We start from the raw sequence: 22,485 nt of genomic DNA, 5'->3' as shown, positions 1-22,485 counted from the left end.
CACTAAAAGGCAGTACAGAATGGTGAATGCACGGTTGGAATCACACCTACATTCGATGTATGCCAAAATGCACTAAAAGGCAGTACAGAATGATGAATGCACAGTTGGAATCACACCTACATTCGATGTATGCCAAAATGCACTAAGAGGCAGTACAGAATGGTGAATGCACAGTTGGAATCACACCTAAATTCGAATTATGCTAGAAATCTTCTAATACTTTCCCACCCTAAAATGGAGGTGCTCCTTTCAGCCTGGGTGCGGGAACGTGATGCACCCAGTGGTCACCTCTTCTCGTTGGGCTTGTTGGGTGAGAAGGAAACCCAGACCTTTCCCAGTAGCAACACTCTGAGGGCCAATTTCCTCGTGTCTTTGAATGGAGCAAGAGTGGGATATTCAATTACACTTGTTTGTGCATTTCCTCCCATTCAAATGTTGGACTATTTCTCATTATGCAACTCAATGGTTCGACCATGGATGACATATTTTTCAGATATGTTGTAATATGTGTACAAATTTAAAAATAATACCAATTCTTCGTTGTTTGTGGGAATACAATTAACAATTTGGGCTGTAAGGGAATGAATGCTAGTATTGCACTGTAAAACCCATTTTGCATTCTGCCTGTGCCCAATATGTGTCAGTATTTTTTGTTTGTTTGTTGTGTTTGTTACTACTGTAAAACATGTCGATGCTTGCTAAACTCAATATATGTCAGTGTTTTTACTGTAAAACACATTTTGCATTCTGCCTGTGCCCAATATCCATACCATTTCTGTCTGTATTATAATACATTTTTCCATGCTGGCTGTGCCCAATATCTGCTAGTATTGCCAATGCGGAAACATATTCAAACTGCCAGTGTACAGTATACGCAAGCTCGCACTGTAAAAACACGCATATACTGCCCACACGGTCTGGCAGCACAACCTTGTAAACACATACTAAAAGTGCCCAGTAAAAAAGTTTTTAAAAATGTGTGTTTCCCACTCACACAGTTTTAAATCCAAGTGTCCAATTACTTGCAATGACCAGCAGCATTGGTCTTCTGGCTCTAACTCTCACCCTTAGCATGATGGCGCTGTGGCAGTCAGGAATGCCCAGGCATGCAGTTCCAGGCCTTCTGCCTTTCTGCCCAGCGCTAGAATATAGCGCTTCCTAGAAGGGGAGGAACCGCTGGATATTATCATGTTACAGAAAGGTTGGTCCCTCCCAGCTGTGTATAATTCTGACATCAAGCCACAGAATGCTGCGACCTTGGGAGAATATGACGCCAAGGAAAAGGCCCCCTGTGCCATTGGGATCATGGCGGCATTGGAGCCAGGAAGCCTGTCAAATGACTGATGTGGACATTTACCACATCACTGTGGCTGTTGCTAGGCCGCCTTATATCTGAATAGCAGTGCGCACGAGCCTCCCTGAACATGGCAATCTCTAGGATGTGGAAACCAGTCCCCTGTTACCCAGATGAGCCGCTAGATCTCTCTACAATCGATCACACTGTACACAGTGTCCATGCAATTGGTACACAGTACCTCCCGAGGCATCTCTTTTATTTCATGCACTCAGTGAGCTGTTTTGAATAGTGGCGCATGGAAGGACGTGTCTGTCTTGGGGGCGGCAGCATGGTGGAAGTCTGTCCGTGTTTCGATTGGTCGTTGTGACTGTTGGAGGACAGCAACCAGTGGAGTGTTCCTTGGCGAGTGGGGCCTCTCAGCTGAGGGTGGGCAGTCATGGTAAGGTTTGCTAAGGGGGGAAAGCAGCTATGCTTTAGATCCAGTGATTCTAACAGAAGAAGCACTTAGAAGGGATGCTGGGCCAAGCGTCAACGCGGGAGCTCCTCTAAACTCATCCCACACTGGCATGGCCTCACACCACTGCAGTCTGTAGAAAAGGGGCGGTGGTGGGCTTTGGCAATACTCGATAGAAGGCAGATCGAGTGCATTCCCTCTGACTGGCTCCCTTGCCCCCTGCAAGTCCACAAGCGGCCATTTTCTTCAGGTAGGAAAGTTGGTGGGTGAAGTGACGGCCGTCTTAAATGGCCTCTGGCTCTGCACTGCTGCCTGGAAGGTTTCCAGGCCTCATAGGCGCGTTATCAGGATTGTTTAGGTGTTTGGCACCTGGATCGCTCCCTGGGCTGATGCTGGACTTTTAGCTGCACATATATTTATTAGCCATTTTTCACAGCTTGGGCTGCAGTAAGTACGACCTATTGAAAGGGTGCAACGGCGTTATCGTGGGTCAGTTTAGGGGCTATAGGTGTGGGCTGGGGTCTGTGGGGCAGTAGTGTAAAAGTCTGATGAACTTCTGCAAAGCAACGTGCTGTCGCTTTTCAAATGCATCTTCTGAGCCTCAGCAATTATGGAGCACGCCATTTGCAGCCATAGAATCTGTGCCCACTCTACCCCCACGGTTGCTGGTGGGGACAGTTTCCCAAATGTGGACAGAATGTCCAGTGCAGCGGTATTGGGGGGCAACCCCTTGCAGCTCAAGGGCACAGGCCCTTAAGCTTGGGGAGCTGCCCACATGGTACAGAGGAGAGAAAGGGGGAAGAAAGGTGGCCCCCTGCTCACCCCCCTCCCCTGACTTCTCATAACCACTGCATTTGTCCATTTGCCTTTTTTGCCAATTATTCCTTTGCGCATGCACCCCGCTGCGCTTTGCTACTTTCCACCATCAATCAATTGGCATGACACAGTATTTCAAATGGCAAACTTGGCCGCAGTTTTATTTTCATGACAACAGAATTATTGTACACATTTGTGAACTTCAGTCTGCAAGTGTGGCGCTTGCTCCGTGCCGGATTTCCCTTGCTCCCCCCTATACTTTTGTATAGTAGGCCCCCAACTCCCCCAACCCTTTTTACCTGAGCCTACCCTGCCCGTGCAGGTGTCCGTGGGTGGGGAGAGCGCCGTTTGTTTTGGGGGGAAGCTGAGCCTTATTCGTTACCACCAGACGCCTCCGCCGTTTAGGCCCCCAAGAGGCGTTGGTCCAGAAGAGCGAAGACCCATTCCGGTTTCCTTCTGGCTCGTCCGGAGTCTATCATTTGTGCTTGGTTGTCCAAACACCGCCAACACTGTCCCATATAGCCTGACCGTCCTGCGACAGCGACGTCCAGGTGTCACCCTCCTTCCCTGCCCTTTCGTGGGTGGGTGGGTGGAAAACGAAATCCTTCTGACACGGCGAGTCGGCAGGGTCCCACTGCAGGAGCGAGATGTCGCTGCAGACCGGCCCTGCTGCTTATAAGGCGCTCGCCCCGCCCACTTCCTTTGTTAGCCCTTCGCGGGCTTTTGGGTTGTTTTGGTGCCCTTGGCGCCGTTCCGCCCCCTGCCCTCCCTTTCCCAGGGGAAGGGTCACAGGTTGTAGGCGATGACCCCGCAGCGGTTACCATGCTGCCTCCTCCATTTTGCTTTTGGGTCTTTTCGTCGTCAGCGACATAACCACTGCATTTGTCCATTTGCCTTTTTTGCCAATTATTCCTTTGCGCATGCACCCCGCTGCGCTTTGCTACTTTCCACCATCAATCAATTGGCATGACACAGTATTTCAAATGGCAAACTTGGCCGCAGTTTTATTTTCATGACAACAGAATTATTGTACACATTTGTGAACTTCAGTCTGCAAGTGTGGCGCTTGCTCCGTGCCGGATTTCCCTTGCTCCCCCCTATACTTTTGTATAGTAGGCCCCCAACTCCCCCAACCCTTTTTACCTGAGCCTACCCTGCCCGTGCAGGTGTCCGTGGGTGGGGAGAGCGCCGTTTGTTTTGGGGGGAAGCTGAGCCTTATTCGTTACCACCAGACGCCTCCGCCGTTTAGGCCCCCAAGAGGCGTTGGTCCAGAAGAGCGAAGACCCATTCCGGTTTCCTTCTGGCTCGTCCGGAGTCTATCATTTGTGCTTGGTTGTCCAAACACCGCCACGCCACTAAGTGGGTTCTCGCCCACTGTGGCTCCCTTCCTTCCTGTCTCCTTCTCATCACTCCAGTAGTTTGGTGCAATGTTCCAGAAAAAGAGCTCCATTCCATTTGTGGACAGGTGCACCCCATCTTTTAGGAAGTACTCGGGCGTCTTCCCGTCGATCAAGCCATGCCTGATTTGATGGAAACCTCTGCCCCTGCAGAATTTTGCAATGGCCCCATTCAGCTCCCTCCTTGATTTCTCTACTGCTGAATGGTTCTCGGCCCCCCTCCCTTGTGCCCTTCCAATAACCTCCGGCCATGCCTGATTTGATGGAAGCCTCTGACCCTGCAAAATTTTGCCATTGCCCGTTTAGCTTTCTTCTGGACCTCTACACAGCTGCGTGATTATCGGGGCCCCTCCATTCTGACCTTGGGATTATCTCTGACCAAATGATTTCTGTTTACCTAGTTGGCCTGACGATTCCTGTAGAGAGCCCCTCATTTCCCACCTCAGACCCCCTTTCCCAGGTTTGTCAGGTCGGTACCACCCAAGTGCATGACCCCTACCTCCGGTTTTTGCTGTTTTCCCTGGCAATCTGCGCACCTCCCCTGCATCTGTGCCTATTTCATTCCTGGCACCCCACCCAGACCGATCTCTTTTTCTTCTGGGTTGCTGCTGGTGAGGAGAAAAAGGATGGCATATCACTTTTACATTCATTCCGGCCTGCTATACCTCTTAAAACCCCCAGACCTCCTTTCCATTGGCAACCGATGAACCCATCTTTTAGAGAGTCTTCAGTGGAATTTAAGATGCTAAGGCCATGTCTGACGTACTTCCGCCCCTGCCACCCTTCCCTCTTGCTCCGCCTTACCAGGGCGTGCCTTTTCAGGGACACTTTTTCATCTATCCCCTTTCCCTCCTGTTCCTTAACCAGGGCGGGCCTGCTCCGGGACACTTCTGCCACCTTTCCATCTTGCTCCACCTTAACCAGGGGGTGCCTGCACCGGGCCACTTCTGCCCTTGCCACCTTACCAACTTGTCCCTCATAGCGCACCCGCTATAGGTTCCTTACCATTTTCCTTCGGCAACCACTCCCCAACCTACTCCTCTTTGCTCTGCCTGCCCTTGCAGGAGTTACCATGCTGGGAGGGCGCCGTTCCTGCCGGGCGAGATTGAGCAGTATTCGTTTTGCTAGATTTTCCAAACCACCTTTGCCATCATTGCTCATTCTCTCACTCCCATCCCTTTCTTTCCCTTAAAAGAAGGCTCCCTTTTTACAAACTCCTTGTCGTGTGGGCCTAGTTCCCCCGACCCCTACTCCTTACTGGATTGCTTGCCCTTGCAGGAATTTTGGGCTGGGGAAGTGCAGCTCCTGACCTGGAAGGCTCGGCCCTTCCCTCTTCCTGTTCCTTTAGCAGAATGAACAGCAGCGTTGGGCTTGCTGACCTGATAAACCACATTCAAACCACATTCCAACCCCGGAAACCTACCATGCCAACACTGCCCCCTGCTGCCTTGCTTACCACCTTACGCCATAGCTTGTTACTTTCCCAATGCACCCTGCTTACATCACCTTGTTGCTTGGGACGCCTGCCACATGTCCCCCCGACTTATCTCCAGACACCCCACTACCAGAGCTTGTCCTGATATGTTACCACCACTGTGTCCCGCGCCACTCTGTTTTTCCATGCCTGAACATTTAGCCACCTTGGCAGAATTTACTAGCCGTATGCAACTCGTCCCTGGCTGGAGAGGCCACAATTAAAGGCTTGATTCCCCCCCCCTCCTCCAAATAATTGAAACGCATTGACTATCTTCTTTGAATTCATGCATTTAAGCTGACCTTGGGTCTCGAGCCGTAGTTGTTAGGTTTGTCGGCCAGACACTTCACCACCGCACTATGGAACATGATAAAATTACAATTAAGCGAAGGTGAAAGTCCCTTTTTGATACTGCGAGATTCGGGGAAAACATTTGTATTGGTTCTTGGAGGTTAAAATGCACACCTTTAACTGTCGCTCAGACAGGTGCCCAGCCTGTCTTGTTGGGCAATGCCCCTCCCACTGCAAACTGCTACTGTGGGGAAAAAGGGGTGGGGGGTAAGGTTGGACTATTGTTGCTTAACACATATTCTTTACCTTGCACCTTTGCATGACGTTTCATCTTACCCACCCATTGGATTCTCATTATACAACATCCCAAAAGGAAATGATTGTCATCTGCAACGATGGGTCACCTTACCCTTTGGTGCCCGACATAATGGTGCCACGATAATTGTATGTCCCTGTCCGACCCCGCAAACCTACCGGGGCTAGTGTTGCCTATGGGCAGGAGACAGATTCCGTAGGTCCTAATTGCGGGTGCAGTACCTGGACCTGCGTTGTCTGTGCCGACTCTCCAACAACGCGGACGCATTGACCCTGGGCCATCCTACCCAGGCTCGCCTTATGCTGTCCTTGCCCTGCAATGGGGATGCGCCCTCCTATCCGCAACTTGTCTTAAGCAACGCCTGCTTGTATGAGCCCACCAATGCCAGTCACCCCCATGCCTTTGAGGCAAGCTATGGACCTTCCCTACTTAGCGAGTGCCTCTCCACCTGCACCCGCCCGTAAATGCATTGTAGCTGCCCCGTGCAGCCTACCTTGCGGTGCCATCAAGTATTTGCTGTGGCTATCCCAGTAATGGCCTGCATTAACGGGATGCAACGTGCCGAGACACCCATAATCCTACTCAATCATGTTCCCATAGTACCTTACCCGCACGACATGGCCGTAAACCCTCTTAACCAGCGATCCACGCCTTTGCGGTGAAAATAAGGCCGAATGCACTGATACATGGCAGGCCTTACCTACCAAAACCCCTTCTGTTCGCGGGCCAGAGGCGCGCCTAGCCCCCGGCTTTTCCTCTTCCTCATAACTTAATAAGGCGAGCATATCTCGGGGGCCCCTGCACCCATCCTATCTCTAGCCAATCCTGACCCATTCACTACAATATATGCCTACAAACCTGTTTAGTCCATCCCCATACTACACCGGTGAAACCCTGAATATGACCATACCGCCAAAAGCGCACTTTATGGGGATCGCATGAGTCGAATGCCGGTCCTTTAATACTCACCCCGTATCTGATAAACCTATTCGTACTACCAACATGACCCCTAGCTCTCAACTCCGCTTTGAAAGCAGTTGGACCACCCGCCAATTCCCTTATATGCCCCTTCACCTCTAGAGGCCTCTCACCCGCCAAAAAGAACATCGGGTGTTTTCACCCATCTTGCTGCAAACAAAGGTTGAGAGCTATGATGACCCCTCGAGTGTCCGGCGCCTCCAGCTACCTCACATGCTGGCCATCCCACAAGCGCAACCCGCATTCAAATAGTGGTAAAACATTGCGGTAATAACTGGCCATACTTCCCCGACCTCAGATACTACTACCAATTCCTAACCCCGCACATATTCCCATATGGTGCTTAACCCGTGACCCTGCAGCTCGCCACCAGATTGTCGAATACCCTTAAGCAACCCCTTCCCTCGACAACGTAGGAATAATTCGGGATGTCAACCGTTCCCTCCTTGAACGGAACTACATGCCCCCGGATGAAGCCACGATCGGTTTATTCAAGCGCGGTCAGGCCGTAAACTCATTCATGCATCTGATCTATATCATGTAAAAAGATGAAAATGGACACTGGAAACGAAATGTTCTAATACTTTTGGCAGGAGCAAGATAAAAACGGCCTCCTTTTTATTCCTTTGTATTCCCACGCACCCTAAATGTAGAGAACCGGGAGGGAAGTAAGCAGCAAATCAGGGCCCACGGAGGATTTATAAGCTTCTAAAACAGATCTTTTTTTTCTATGTAAGAAGGATTGTGGCCACAGCATCACTGGGAGTTTGACTGCACGTTATCCACAGCCATAGGTCTGGCTCCAGCACAAGGGGACAGTAGCGGAAATGCCACAGAGGGAGCTTAAACACAGCAAAAGGGGTTCTCCCTACTCTTAAAATCCCTTCAACGCACAGTGCAGCATACGCACAAATGCGGAAATTGAAACTACCAGTCCCACAATTCACTGCCCTGTCTGAGTCAAAACCAGGTGCACGTCCCAGGTGGAATTCAACATATATGTATTTGCACTGGGTCCGCTAGATAGGTTGGGAATCTAAACATAATGGCCACCAGGGAATGCTGGTCCAATAACCTCTATTATCCAAGAACGCACATGCTTTTCACATTTACTTTTCCCGAGTTAGCACTATTGCGCATGTGGTTTCCTAGACATGTCTAATCTGCCAGCTTTCCCACACATATTTAGTGGTCGACTGTTCCTGGGCCGCATCCAACCATAGTAAGCGAAACACATCCAGCTCGCCCCCTTTACATTACTCAGCCTTCCCGCCGCTTCCAAGTGGCCCAATCGAGCTAACCCGAGCTAATCCCCAACATTCAAAACAGGCGGCATTATGAGAAGCACGAAATTGACCCTGCTGTTCCCAACCTTTAAAAGCAAACACCCGATGCACAATTCCACTCCCGAAACATGATCCCCACACCGCGGCTTTAGTCCCTCCAAGGTCACAAACACGGTGCCTGTGAACTGCCTGTCAATTGCGACATTCCGAAGCCCTGCCCCCGCACCGTGGAACCACCCGATGCCCAAATTACCCTCCTGGAACCACCTCACTGCGCCATTCAATTGTTATCCGAGCCTCCTTCATTCTTTGGCCCCTCTGCTGGCCCGCCCCGAGGTCTCCCTCAGATGGCGAAGGCACCCTGACCAAACATTGCTTTTCTACCGCGTCCCGAGAGGGATAAAGCATACACACAACGAACCCCCCCTCACTACTGTGCAATCCTGCCTATCACAATGTACACGCGATAGTTCCAGTGCCACCAGCCCATCTGTCTGTTGGCACAACACCCGCTCCTGTAGCACATCGGCCGATACCAAGCACATACATGTAAACAATAATTACCTGAAAACCGCTTGCGGCAGTGCAATTGGCATATACCGCCAAAGCCCAACTCGTGCTGCACGGCGGCTGTACGTGAGCACCACAACACATTAATATAGCGGCGCAGCGATACAGAAATGTAAACCCCATTTCATACTTAGCCCCTGCAATCTTCCAGCGAACCTCGCACTGTGCCATTCCCTCGATGGAGGAATGATGCTGAGTGCCAAACCTTGGATGCATCCCAAACTAAACCCCTTTCTCCTAGCCATTACCTCCTGCCTCGCTTCATGCCCTGGACCGACGCTCCTTCCATGACTGAAACCGCAACGCCCCCAACTGGAACTCCGGAACCTCATGATACAGACGGGCATCTATGACTGGAACAACAGCCACAAAACCAAGGGCAGGAAGCAAGAAAACGACGTCCACGAAATCCTTCTGACACGGCGAGTCGGCAGGGTCCCACTAAGTCCCCAAGGAAGAAATGTTTGGGGAGGAGGCAAGAAGAGAGGACAGATCAGCCCATTCTGAGAGGAAGAGGGTGGTCGGTCCGGGTGGCCTGTAGATGGTAGCAAGAGTAAGAGAGAAGGTAGGGGAGACAGAAAGCCTGCAGACTAGGCTTTCAAAGGATGAGTAGGTTGAGTTGGGATTATAGAGGCAGGAACCCACTCAGGGAAGATCAGAGCCACTCCACCACCAGGCCGGGAGGTTCTAGGGTTGGACAGGATCTTGTAGCCTCAGGCGAGAAGAGCGTCAAAAGCACTGATGGAGCTGGCCTTGAACCACGTCTTGCTGAGAGCAAGGACGTCAAGGTCAAGATCTTCAAGGAGGTGACAGATGTCAGAGGAGTGTTTGACAGCAGAGCGAGAGTTGAGGGGAGCTAAGTGAAGCTGGTTGCCCCCTTTAAAGGATTTGCGAGGGCAGGCACAGGGGTGGGGTGCCACCACTGGGGGGGAGAGGAGAGGGAGATGAGTGATGGAGGAGTGGCATGAGAGCAGGAAGTTGAAGAGAGATGGAGGACACCTGTAAAGAAGGAGGAGGTTGGGCTGAGAGCACTCGGTCATGATAGAGCCATTGTGATTGACATTAATGGTGCATTTGGAAGATGTGAAGTGAGCCAAGAGCACTTCCCATCTGGTGCTGCCAGTAATGGGGAGGAGGAGAACAGGGAGAGGACAGAGACCATATGGGGTCTATAGGTTAGACGCTGGAACAGCGAAAATAATATCAGTGATTGTCTGGAGGAAGCATTTATGTAGGTGTCTGCGATGGGCAGACCAGCGTTGGATCCCAGGAGTGCCTTTTTAGTTTCTTCTTTCCAAACTTTGCTAGAGAGGGAGGATAGGAGATGGAGAAGCAGTTAGAAAAGATGGGGGAGACGGAGAGCACCATGGGGGCAGACACAGGTGGGGGTGGGGAATCAGAGGATAGCAGGGAGAGGGTCAGAAGCCCTATGCAACAGTAGGATCTCACCAGGCGGCCAGGCAGACAATAACAAGCCCCCCGACAATGCCCAGATTTACAGACCAATAAGAAATTGGAAAGCACACCTACATTCGATGTATGCCAAAATGCACTAAAAGGCAGTACAGAATGGTGAATGCACGGTTGGAATCACACCTACATTCGATGTATGCCAAAATGCACTAAAAGGCAGTACAGAATGATGAATGCACAGTTGGAATCACACCTACATTCGATGTATGCCAAAATGCACTAAGAGGCAGTACAGAATGGTGAATGCACAGTTGGAATCACACCTAAATTCGAATTATGCTAGAAATCTTCTAATACTTTCCCACCCTAAAATGGAGGTGCTCCTTTCAGCCTGGGTGCGGGAACGTGATGCACCCAGTGGTCACCTCTTCTCGTTGGGCTTGTTGGGTGAGAAGGAAACCCAGACCTTTCCCAGTAGCAACACTCTGAGGGCCAATTTCCTCGTGTCTTTGAATGGAGCAAGAGTGGGATATTCAATTACACTTGTTTGTGCATTTCCTCCCATTCAAATGTTGGACTATTTCTCATTATGCAACTCAATGGTTCGACCATGGATGACATATTTTTCAGATATGTTGTAATATGTGTACAAATTTAAAAATAATACCAATTCTTCGTTGTTTGTGGGAATACAATTAACAATTTGGGCTGTAAGGGAATGAATGCTAGTATTGCACTGTAAAACCCATTTTGCATTCTGCCTGTGCCCAATATGTGTCAGTATTTTTTGTTTGTTTGTTGTGTTTGTTACTACTGTAAAACATGTCGATGCTTGCTAAACTCAATATATGTCAGTGTTTTTACTGTAAAACACATTTTGCATTCTGCCTGTGCCCAATATCCATACCATTTCTGTCTGTATTATAATACATTTTTCCATGCTGGCTGTGCCCAATATCTGCTAGTATTGCCAATGCGGAAACATATTCAAACTGCCAGTGTACAGTATACGCAAGCTCGCACTGTAAAAACACGCATATACTGCCCACACGGTCTGGCAGCACAACCTTGTAAACACATACTAAAAGTGCCCAGTAAAAAAGTTTTTAAAAATGTGTGTTTCCCACTCACACAGTTTTAAATCCAAGTGTCCAATTACTTGCAATGACCAGCAGCATTGGTCTTCTGGCTCTAACTCTCACCCTTAGCATGATGGCGCTGTGGCAGTCAGGAATGCCCAGGCATGCAGTTCCAGGCCTTCTGCCTTTCTGCCCAGCGCTAGAATATAGCGCTTCCTAGAAGGGGAGGAACCGCTGGATATTATCATGTTACAGAAAGGTTGGTCCCTCCCAGCTGTGTATAATTCTGACATCAAGCCACAGAATGCTGCGACCTTGGGAGAATATGACGCCAAGGAAAAGGCCCCCTGTGCCATTGGGATCATGGCGGCATTGGAGCCAGGAAGCCTGTCAAATGACTGATGTGGACATTTACCACATCACTGTGGCTGTTGCTAGGCCGCCTTATATCTGAATAGCAGTGCGCACGAGCCTCCCTGAACATGGCAATCTCTAGGATGTGGAAACCAGTCCCCTGTTACCCAGATGAGCCGCTAGATCTCTCTACAATCGATCACACTGTACACAGTGTCCATGCAATTGGTACACAGTACCTCCCGAGGCATCTCTTTTATTTCATGCACTCAGTGAGCTGTTTTGAATAGTGGCGCATGGAAGGACGTGTCTGTCTTGGGGGCGGCAGCATGGTGGAAGTCTGTCCGTGTTTCGATTGGTCGTTGTGACTGTTGGAGGACAGCAACCAGTGGAGTGTTCCTTGGCGAGTGGGGCCTCTCAGCTGAGGGTGGGCAGTCATGGTAAGGTTTGCTAAGGGGGGAAAGCAGCTATGCTTTAGATCCAGTGATTCTAACAGAAGAAGCACTTAGAAGGGATGCTGGGCCAAGCGTCAACGCGGGAGCTCCTCTAAACTCATCCCACACTGGCATGGCCTCACACCACTGCAGTCTGTAGAAAAGGGGCGGTGGTGGGCTTTGGCAATACTCGATAGAAGGCAGATCGAGTGCATTCCCTCTGACTGGCTCCCTTGCCCCCTGCAAGTCCACAAGCGGCCATTTTCTTCAGGTAGGAAAGTTGGTGGGTGAAGTGACGGCCGTCTTAAATGGCCTCTGGCTCTGCACTGCTGCCTGGAAGGTTTCCAGGCCTCATAGGCGCGTTATCAGGATTGTTTAGGTGTTTGGCACCTGGATCGCTCCCTGGGCTGATGCTGGACTTTTAGCTGCACATATATTTATTAGCCATTTTTCACAGCTTGGGCTGCAGTAAGTACGACCTATTGAAAGGGTGCAACGGCGTTATCGTGGGTCAGTTTAGGGGCTATAGGTGTGGGCTGGGGTCTGTGGGGCAGTAGTGTAAAAGTCTGATGAACTTCTGCAAAGCAACGTGCTGTCGCTTTTCAAATGCATCTTCTGAGCCTCAGCAATTATGGAGCACGCCATTTGCAGCCATAGAATCTGTGCCCACTCTACCCCCACGGTTGCTGGTGGGGACAGTTTCCCAAATGTGGACAGAATGTCCAGTGCAGCGGTATTGGGGGGCAACCCCTTGCAGCTCAAGGGCACAGGCCCTTAAGCTTGGGGAGCTGCCCACATGGTACAGAGGAGAGAAAGGGGGAAGAAAGGTGGCCCCCTGCTCACCCCCCTCCCCTGACTTCTCATGCTGCAGGACTCCCAGGAATAGCCTGACAGGTAGGGGTCCCAGTACCAACAATGGGTGCTAATAGGCGGCTGGCACCAGCACCGAAACCCTGAAGGTCTCTCCACCTCTTCAAAGGGGAAGAGAACACTCTAACAATAGGGGAGGGATGAGGCAGGAAGCCACGCACATAGGTGCGCAGTGGCTGTCGGCACAGGCCGGGCATGTGGGTGGCCAGTAGCCATATGTTGGCATGGCCCCAGGGCATATTTGTCCTATATAGGCAGGGCTGGTGGAGTAGCCCTTCAGCCAGGGCACGCGCTGAGCGGAGGGAGGACTGGGCGGACGCTGCCATTGCTGCATCGCCCAGCAGACCTCCATGGCCCCACGTCTCCCCACCCCCCCTGCAGCAGGGACCAGCTGGGGGTACCTCCCCTCGACTGACAAATGCCAGCGGTTAGGAAGTGGGCATGGGGGAGGGAAAGCCAGGTGCGAAGGCGGCGGGATGGGAGGAGAAAGTTTAGCCCACCCCCAAAAAAGTGCTTGTAAGCACCATGCCACAAGAAAACACCCTCTTTTCTGAACTGATGGGGTAGAAAGAATTTACCGCCTGCCCAGAAATTGTAATGCATAATGTGAATTGTTTAATTTGTCGTGATTTGTAATTTAACAGCAGAACCGTCGCAGTGGAGGTCCATGGTGCATCCAGGCTGGTAGGCCTGCTGGAATCCACAAGGGACCGGCAGTGTCCGAGACTGTCGGCGGCGGAGTACATAACTCAGCAGGTCATGGCGAAGGGAGGGAGGAATGTGCAGGCGGGGAGGTGGAAAGGTGCAGGGATCTAGAATGTCAGGGGACAAGGCAACCGGCGGAAGGGGCTGGCAGGCAACAAGGAAACAGGGTACAGGGGGATCCAGTTAGTCAGAGAAAGGGGGAGTAGGAGGCCAGAGGTACATAGAAGCGACGCAGCAACTTGGGGAGTTAGGAGAGGATTAGTGGTTGGTTACCATGGGAAGGGGGCAAGTGCAACGAGTAATGAAGGAGAACAGGAAACTAAATGGGGGCATGCACGAGGCTAAGTCACACAAGCAACGGGGAGCGAGTAGAAGGCCTAGAGACTGGGTAGAAGAGGCAGAGATTAGGTACAGGGGAGGGAGGGCTGAGGAGGCGAGAGAGTTCCAGGCCCCCGGGGGCAAGGAATAAGATAGGGACCTGGAAACTGGGGGTCGGTGTAGCAAGCGGTTGGGGCGAATGACATGGTAAGGGCACTTACACCTGGCCAACGTGGAGCATAGGGGTGTGGGGGGCAGGTGACAGTGGAAAATGCCATTTAAAGATCCTGCACCTGGGAAAAGTAGTAAAGCCGAAGCGGCTGAATTATAAAGCCAATGACCGCAATGGGGAGTGTTTGAAGTTGGGAGTTAATAAATGATAAGGGCAACGGATGCTGCCCGCCATCAAGTGGGGAAGTGTAAGGGTTTTCAGCTCAGAGCAGAATCCGGATGCTGTATTACCAAGTAACAGAACGTCTGTAAGCTACCTCCTGCTTAATAAAGCAACTGCGCCTGTCCACCCACAGTCTGAGTCAGTGTGTTATTTCAGGGGGGGTGTGGGTGGAGGGCATGGCTATGGGGGAAATGTGTGGAGGTATACGCAAGGAAAACCAAGTGTAAGTGGAAATCAGGCATGCCAATGCAGGGCCCAGGGGCCGGTCTGGGTGGCTAAGAAAGAACTCTCCGCTCGGAGTGCATCTGCATTCTGCGTTGGCCCGTTCAGAGTCGGGAGCCCTTGAAAAAGCAGGTCGCCAGAACACAAGTGGTTTCGAAGTCCTCTGCACCGCATCGCATCTCAGGGTCTGGAGCTCGAGAAGAAGCAAGTCGCGGTATGGAAATTGCCGTATTTCAGGCTGGCAGGCAGTAGGTGTCTGAAGAACCTCTGCAAGGCTATTTTTCATGCATCAGACACCATTCGTGGGGAGCATCCACCTGCCGCCACCCCGATTTCCTGATCGCCATTTGCAGGCCCGCATAATGCTACCATTTAAGCGGTGGAACGAACATCCCGATCGGAAGTCAAACGCAACTGCAGTCACAATCAATGAAGCGAGGCGCACTCTTAGTGAGGAGGGCACTCTCCATCGCGCTCTCTCTCCATCGCGCTCACTCTCCATCGCGCTCTTGCCCACGGCGGACGTTTGGAAGCCATGTTGAGCCTCTGCACAGCTGCTGTCCTGGCAGCATCGGGGGGCCCAGTGCGCTATCTGGGAAGATAGTGGACCGGGTGGCGCTCGGGCAGCAACGTTTTGGAGAAAAAGGCTAGCTCTGTACGCAGCATGAGCGGTTTCTTTTGGAAAGCCAACTTGGCAAAGAAAAGATGGCGGCAACATCGAGGGCAAGCATATCCCGATGAGCGGAAAGACGAGCATAACGTTTGAGGCTGTGGGTGTTCCGGGCGTCCGAGGATGGCCCAGGGGGCTCCAGGAAAGGAGCGACCGCCAAGGCATACGTTGTGTAGATTTGTCGGACGGGGCGCGGCGTTCAGCAAGGGACTCGCAGTATTGCTTAGAAAATCGCCCTCAGCAAACTGGAAAGGTGAGCGTTTTATAGATGTTCCGGGAACACCCGAGATAGCGTTAGCGTTACAGTGAATACAAGTAGACAAACCAAGGTGGAGTGCGTATATCTCACGAACACGATACAAAGTAGAAGACTAGAGCTGGGGTGACTAGATTTTCAAAAGAAAAAACCGGGATGGCCAAATACATAAAAGAGGGACTACCCCATCGCATCCCACCAATTACCGCCCCTCCCCCAACCATATTTTCAGTTTTTCTCCTTTCTATAAACTGTATATAATCTCGTTTGTGCAGTTTTGTCTGTGAATCGTGACATGTTAATTCAAAACAAGCGTTCGCTCTAATTGATGTTACATGGCTTGCTGTACAATAATTTCCAAGCCAGTCTCTGTGGCACAGTCAGTAAGTGTTCTGACTTGTACCTGAGAGGTTGCGGATAATTACGTTTTTAATTACTGTAGCCCCACAAACATACAAACCCCGGATGGGGTTTCAAAAATGAAAAAACTCCCGGGACCCCGGGACGGAGGGTGATTTCCCTGGACTGTCCCGGGAAAACCCAGACGTCTGGTCACCCTAGGGAGCTCTCATGCATTTGCAGGGCCGAATATATGAGGAGATGAGTGCCACAGTCGCACAAACACTGGGTATTGCTGTGGGGAAATACAGCATACCCCACCGAACGCCGGCCCCTGTAGGCACATGCACAGAGATGGAAAGGTAGGATAAATCATTGGGACACTGTACCACTGTATCTTTATTTCAAAGTCTCAAGATGTTTCTTTCCCCTGAGCCAAATATAGCTTCGGAGCAGGCCGCACATACGAGCACCGAGTTTCACAAGTCACAGCTAGGCAGAAGCACCGAGCCCAATTCATGTAATTATTTGTGTGAAATACACATTCGTCGATTCATGAGATCGAAAGCGCAGTACTCTTCCTGGACTTGCATGGAGTTCGCACAGGCCCGGCACTTCTCTGCGAGCCGTTGAAGGTGCTGCGCGAGACTCCACGCAGAGCATGAGCATGGCTTGCACACAGAGCCGGCCTTTGTGGGGGCGAGCCGGGCGACCGCCCGGGGCACCACGCCCCCAGGGCGCCTTTTGACCCTGCCACGCCAGCTTGGGGGAGTCTTTCAAGGGCTCCCCAGAGCTGCCGTTGTGGGACAAGGCGCAGCAGGCGGCCTTTTACTGTAAAAGGTGCCCGCGGCGGTGGGTGCATTTAAATGCGCCCCTCCGCCGTGGACACTTTTCACAAGAAAAGGTGCCATTAGCCCCCCACCACGCCAGCTCCGGGGAGTCTTTCAAGCGCTCCGCCGAGCTGGCGTGGTGGCAGAAGGTGTGGCAGGCACCTCATTGTCATTGAATGAACCCGCAATGGCGGGCTCATTCAATGACAATGGGGTGCTAACGGCACCTATTTAACCTCCCCGCAGGAGCGAGGAGGTTAAAAAAAAAAAAGTTGCCCATCCTGGCCCCGCCCCCTTCTGCCCCGCCCCTGTTAACCAGGGGGGCGCGGAGGGCGAGGGGGGGGGGCGCCAGTTCGCCCAGGGCGCTGCTGGCCGTAAGGCCGGCACTGTTTGCGCAGGGGGCTGGGAAGGGGGCGGAACACCAGAAATGCAAAAGAACTTGCGAAAAAGTGGGCATTCCGAGGGACGGCTGCAGGCAGTCCCACGCACGCCCACAACTGCACTGCACGAGACGTATTCATGGATTGAAGGGTGAGTGTATTCACGCTCGGGGAGCACCCAAACGTGGCTGTCCTGGCTGTTTTTGCTTTGTGTGGGGGCTTGTCGGTGACGACGTGCGAATACGGTTACTTTGCGCAGTAACATTTTTGCATCGGCGCGCAGGTTCGCGCAGTGTCCTTCTCGGCACACGGAACGTGCAGGATTTCTGTGCACATTTCCATGAATCGGGCCCACAGTGTCCGTGGCTCTGCAGGTCGCCCGAGTGATCAGAGGGCAAGCACAGCTTTCTGATCAGTGGCAGAGTCTTTCAGATGCATGATGGAACATTTACAACGCAAAGAGCAAGCAAAGCACCAGTTAACTGGCAATGCTGTGATGATTCAAGTCAGCAACACAAAGCGCCCATTTAAAAGAGTTGTTTATATCCACAACGACTATCTTTTTGACATAAATAAGCTGCACGAAGACATTAAGCAAATGGTTTTTCAACATCGGAAATATCAAGGAGCTTATAGTGTATTCTGGGACTTAAAGTTTACCATTTAGGATGGGGAAATTGAAAACCACAATGACATCCTTTTAGCTTAACATTTTGCTAGAGGGATTTACATGTTGTCATATGTCCGTATTATGCAATTTATGTTTCGTAAGTAAACTCTATAAAAGTTAATTACACAAATCCTTTTATGGCATGTTTTAAATCACTGCACGTATAGTGGTCTTAACTAGATTGGCCAGGATGGCGTTATCGTGCATTCTGGGACTTATAGTTTACCATTAAGTCATTGAAAATTAAAACCACAATGCTATTCCTTTTAGCTTAACTGGTTGCTAGAGGGAGTTACAGCTTGCCATGTTAGCCGTATTATACAATTGGGTTTTTGCTAAGTAAACTCTATAAGACATTATTACTGGAAACCTTAAAATCCAACTATTTGAGCCAAAGTGGCAAGACGGCAGAACAGATGAGCGGGTTAGTGCACCTGCGGCAGAGATGAAATGATTAGCTTGGGACGGCCGGTTTACCTTCGAACCAACATCCACCAGGCGCAATGTTTGGCTCCACAGGCCAACTGGGGCAATACAAACATACCAACTTAGGTGAACATTTGGATTTAGTTCAGGTTATGCTAGGGTGTGATTGATGTATTTCACGCACAGCTACTACCCAGGGGCAGGCATAGTAGTCAGTGGCACGATGCGTTATTGCAAGTTGCCGTAAATCCAAAAAGGGGGCACGAGACCATCCCACGGATGCTTCATACAAAAGTGCAAAAGTAAAAAAAAAATAAAGTTTATAATTGTTCTGAAATGGCTATAGATATGCCCACGGCAGTGATGCCACCAATGTTCGCATGCCCTTCTGGGCATCGGGGGGAGTTGGAGCCGCAGCACTAAGGGTATCTAGTCAATTCATCTAAACCCATTCCATCTAATACTATTCCATCGAAAAAATGTCCATCTAATGCATGTTTTTGGGCGGTAAAGGGTTAATTATTGTTCAGGTGCATTTTAAAGGGTAAAAAACGGGGGTTTGGGGGCTGCACCCCCCAAAAAAAATCCATTCAATGGACATTTTTTCGATGGAAAAATGTCGATGGATTGCTATTAGATGCAATGGTTTTAGATGAAATGACCATAAACTGCACTTAGCAGTAAGCTCACAACAGTTTGGCTTGCAACAGTAAGAAGCCGAACCTGAAGTTGTTAATGCATTTGAGTAGTTGCGTCCATTAGGCTAAAAAAGATCCCCCAGCTGGCCTAAAGCAAGGCCCACACCCACACTACCATATCTATATCCAGTACATATCATGGGTTACGAAATCCCACACAACGCAAAGGGTGATCAACAGGGACGCACATGCGGGAAAAAGTAGGGGCAGCATTTGCAACACTCTAAAAACGAGAATGCCAGCGGTTGAATAGACTTTATCACATCACTTGACAGGTTTTGGGAGGTTCTGACAAGGTGCTGGGAAAATCAGCTTATTGGTCAACGCCGAACGGCCAGGTCCAGAAAGAGAAATCAGTGAGCAATCGCACCTGAGAGAAGGGGGCCTACATAAGCTATTTCTCTGTCAGACAGCCCAAGGCCCTCCCCCCCAGCCGCGAGGGCCTTGACGCAGCCCAGGGGTGCGCAATCCCAGCGCCCCCTCACCACCTTTTTGGGAAAGGTTATTTGGGGGTTGTTTGTTTGTTTATTTATTTGGTAATGCGCACCGAACCCTTAGGTAGCTGGGCGCAACAGAACAAGTATACTTAAAGCTTAGTTGCAGCATATGCAATGGGTACAGACATACAGGGATATAGCTTGCTGCCACCTAAAGGTTACAGTGAAGGCGTGGTACTATAGGTCACACGTTACATAATGCAGTCAAGTAGTACAGTGGGTGACAAGTACAGTGAATGTGGTGGACTTGCAGAGGTGTAGCTTGCTACCACTCACAGATTACAATGAGGGTGTGGTGCTTTAGGTCAAATATTGCATAGTGCAGTCAGGTAGTACAGAAGGTAACAGGTAGAGTGGGTCGAAACTACCATGAGGCAAGATAGAAGTGGAGCAGAGAGAGGGTAGCCAGTATAGGGTGCAGTCCTAGTGAGGTAGGGGGGTGTTAGCGGTCATTTGTACGTAAGCAGTTTAGCATGTTACGGCTGAATTTAGGGTAAGGTTGTTCAGTTCTGATGTCTGCAGGGAGTGCATTCCAGGAAAGGGCTGCTTTGGTTACAACAGGCTTATCATTAATGGATGCCTGAGGAGTCCATGTGCCTTTACAGGGATGAGTCCTCATTCAGGGGGGGCCACCGACTCGGGTGACTGCAAGCAGGTGCTAGAAAATCCATGAATTAACGGAGGATGGGGGCAATCCCCCTCCCCATGAGAAAACAGCAGGCCCAGCCAATGTCACAGCATTGTAGGGGTAGAATCAGACAACACATTAGGAGAAACACAATTTTCCTTAAGGATGAAGAGAACTACTTGAAGCAAGCAGGTGCTTAAGGCAAAATGAGAAAGGGCCAGTCAGAGAATGGCAGTCTCTGGCTACCAGGCCCAACTCTGCAGCAAGGGTGATACCTCACGGAACGCTTTCTTACAGAAGCTCAGAGCTTAAGGCTAAGGGTTAGAGAATCATACCTACACATAAGGTTAAGGGTAGAGGTCAAGAAGCATTTCAATGGGTCAAGCATATGGCTCACACCATTGAAGAAGGGGGTGGGGGCAGACAATGTTCAGTACTGCAAAACCTTCCACACATAAATTGCCTAAAAGCTATGGGTCACACAGTTAAGCAGCAAAGATCTGTCAAGACTGGTGCTGACCCTTGGCCAAAGGCTTGGCACAAACACGGGCGAGTCAGAACCATGGCAATACTGGAAACCTTCCCCACAGGAAACGCCCTAAAAACCAGGGGACACAAAACATTTTAGAAGAAAAGTTGGCTTTGCGGCACCTTGGCCAGTGGCATGGCGCGAACACGGGTTGACCGGGAGCAGAACACTACTGGAAGTCTTCCCCACATGGTCTGCCTTTAAAGCTAGGGGTTGCAAAGTTGAGCAAGTACCGAAAGAGGTTGGGAGGTTCTGACGGGGAACTCATAAAAACAGCTGAAATGGCCAGAGCCAGAAGGAGAAATCAGCGGGCAACAAACACACCTCAGAGCAAGGTGCCTACCAAGGCCTACTCCCTGTCAAGCACCCGGAGCCCCCCACAAGGGTCTTGATGGCGCTGGCCAACAAAGCACTGGCAGAAAAGACAGCCAAGCATTAGAGTAAGTGCCTGGCTACGGTAAAAGAAATTACACATTTTGCAAGACATAAATGAGACGGAGGTTAACAAATGTGTTGCATGGGCTTATAGTCAGAATAAAAAGAAAGCATGGTCTAGGAGGTTTATAGTGAAAAGACCGAAAAAAAACTATCGAAAAAAAAGGTCGAACCAAAAAATCTCGAAAAATAAATATCAAATTTTTTTTTCCATACGTTTTTTTTTCGAAATGGGGGGGTTCCCCACCAACCCCCCTTTTTTCATTTTCTTTTTATTTTACCCCTTTTTTTACTTACCTGACCCCACAAATACATATAAATAAATAAATAAAAAATTCATTTTTTTTTTAGATTTTTTTTCGAGATTTTTGTCATTCGATATTTTTTTTCCTGCCTTTTGACTGACCACCGGTCTAGGAGGCACCTATCAGCCGTAGCATCAGTTGTAAAGTGCACTGGGGGGAAAGAACCAACCCACAGCGCACTGATACATTATGCTTTCAAAGGGTGGGGTGAACTCGAGGGGCCAGCGAAAGACAAAAGACGACCCCTGAAGTTTGAAAAGCTAAAAAACAGTCATGTTAAAACAAGGTGAAATATGTTCACAGATATGAGACCAGGTATTTAGGTCAGCTTTACGCTGGCCTACCTTGGGGCCCTCAGGGTCAGCGAGCGGATAGCCCATAATACAAGCGCCAATGATGGTTTGGCCACCTTAGAGGTGCGCATGGGGCAGGACTGCAAGACAATAGAGGTAAGAAAAAAAAAAGAAAAGGTAGGTTGATCAACCTATACTGCATTGAAGGTCGGGTCGAGCTGCCTGTTATGCATCACACATGATTTCTTGCAACTCGCCCCCTCCCAGGGGGCTAGTTCTTAATACACAGGGAAGGTAGCAGCTGTTTTCAGTTCCAGGTCATCCTCAAGTTAGCTATCGCTATGGCCGGCTGGAACAGCAAAGACTTTGGAACCCACTCCTTCAGAACAGGTGCAGCAACATCGGCATGGAGTGGGGGCCTAGGGCCACAAGGGGTTAAGAAAATAGGGGCTGGACATCGGAGTGGCTTCGAAAAAGCGTGGAATAATTCTGCAGAAGCGGGGCCTGAATTTCACCAAGCACAGGAGTATAGCTGGTTTTCTGACCCAGACCTATTCCGCAGAGATGGAATTCCACGTGTCAATAAAAGGGCTGCAATGACAGCACACAACAAGGGGGGGTAAATAGGGAAAGGGTCTTTTGAGGGAACCTGAGTGGCCATGAACCTACTCAGGTGTGGCGGCATGGACCTGGAAGGAAACTGCCTCAGGCACAGGAGTGCTCACCAGCCAATGTGCAGGCCCCAAACACACAGACCTGGGAGCTCACGCTGGGGGCACCCTGTGAGCAAAGAAGGGCAACTTCCATCCAGTTCCTGGTCCAAGTGCCCAAAAGTACAGAACTAAGAAAACACCACACACC

General features: G+C 50.4%; 1 protein-coding gene and 1 long non-coding RNA gene across 3 annotated transcripts in view; one reads left to right on the top strand and one right to left on the bottom strand.

The window, feature by feature from the left end:
• The window catches only part of LOC138520815 (uncharacterized), a 348,850-nt gene that overhangs the window by 215,877 nt on the left and 110,488 nt on the right, over positions 1-22,485 (top strand). The window contains exon 1 of one of the 2 annotated variants that reach the window (XR_011282884.1): positions 17,142-17,294. The exons of the other annotated variant lie outside the window; for it this stretch is intronic. This is a non-coding gene — a long non-coding RNA (uncharacterized lncRNA). Of the gene's footprint in view, positions 1-17,141; positions 17,295-22,485 lie in introns of those variants that run through there. 2 annotated transcript variants of the gene reach the window in all.
• MFSD4A (major facilitator superfamily domain containing 4A) overlaps positions 1-22,485 on the bottom strand; it is a 339,210-nt gene that overhangs the window by 240,205 nt on the left and 76,520 nt on the right. The gene's annotated exons all lie outside the window — the stretch shown is intronic.

Source organism: Ambystoma mexicanum, chromosome 13 (genome assembly GCF_040938575.1).
Source record: "Ambystoma mexicanum isolate Mex_15411 chromosome 13, UKY_AmexF1_1, whole genome shotgun sequence".
In the NCBI taxonomy this organism is placed as follows: Eukaryota; Metazoa; Chordata; class Amphibia; order Caudata; family Ambystomatidae; genus Ambystoma; species Ambystoma mexicanum.
This window is presented reverse-complemented; position numbering and strand designations above follow the sequence as displayed.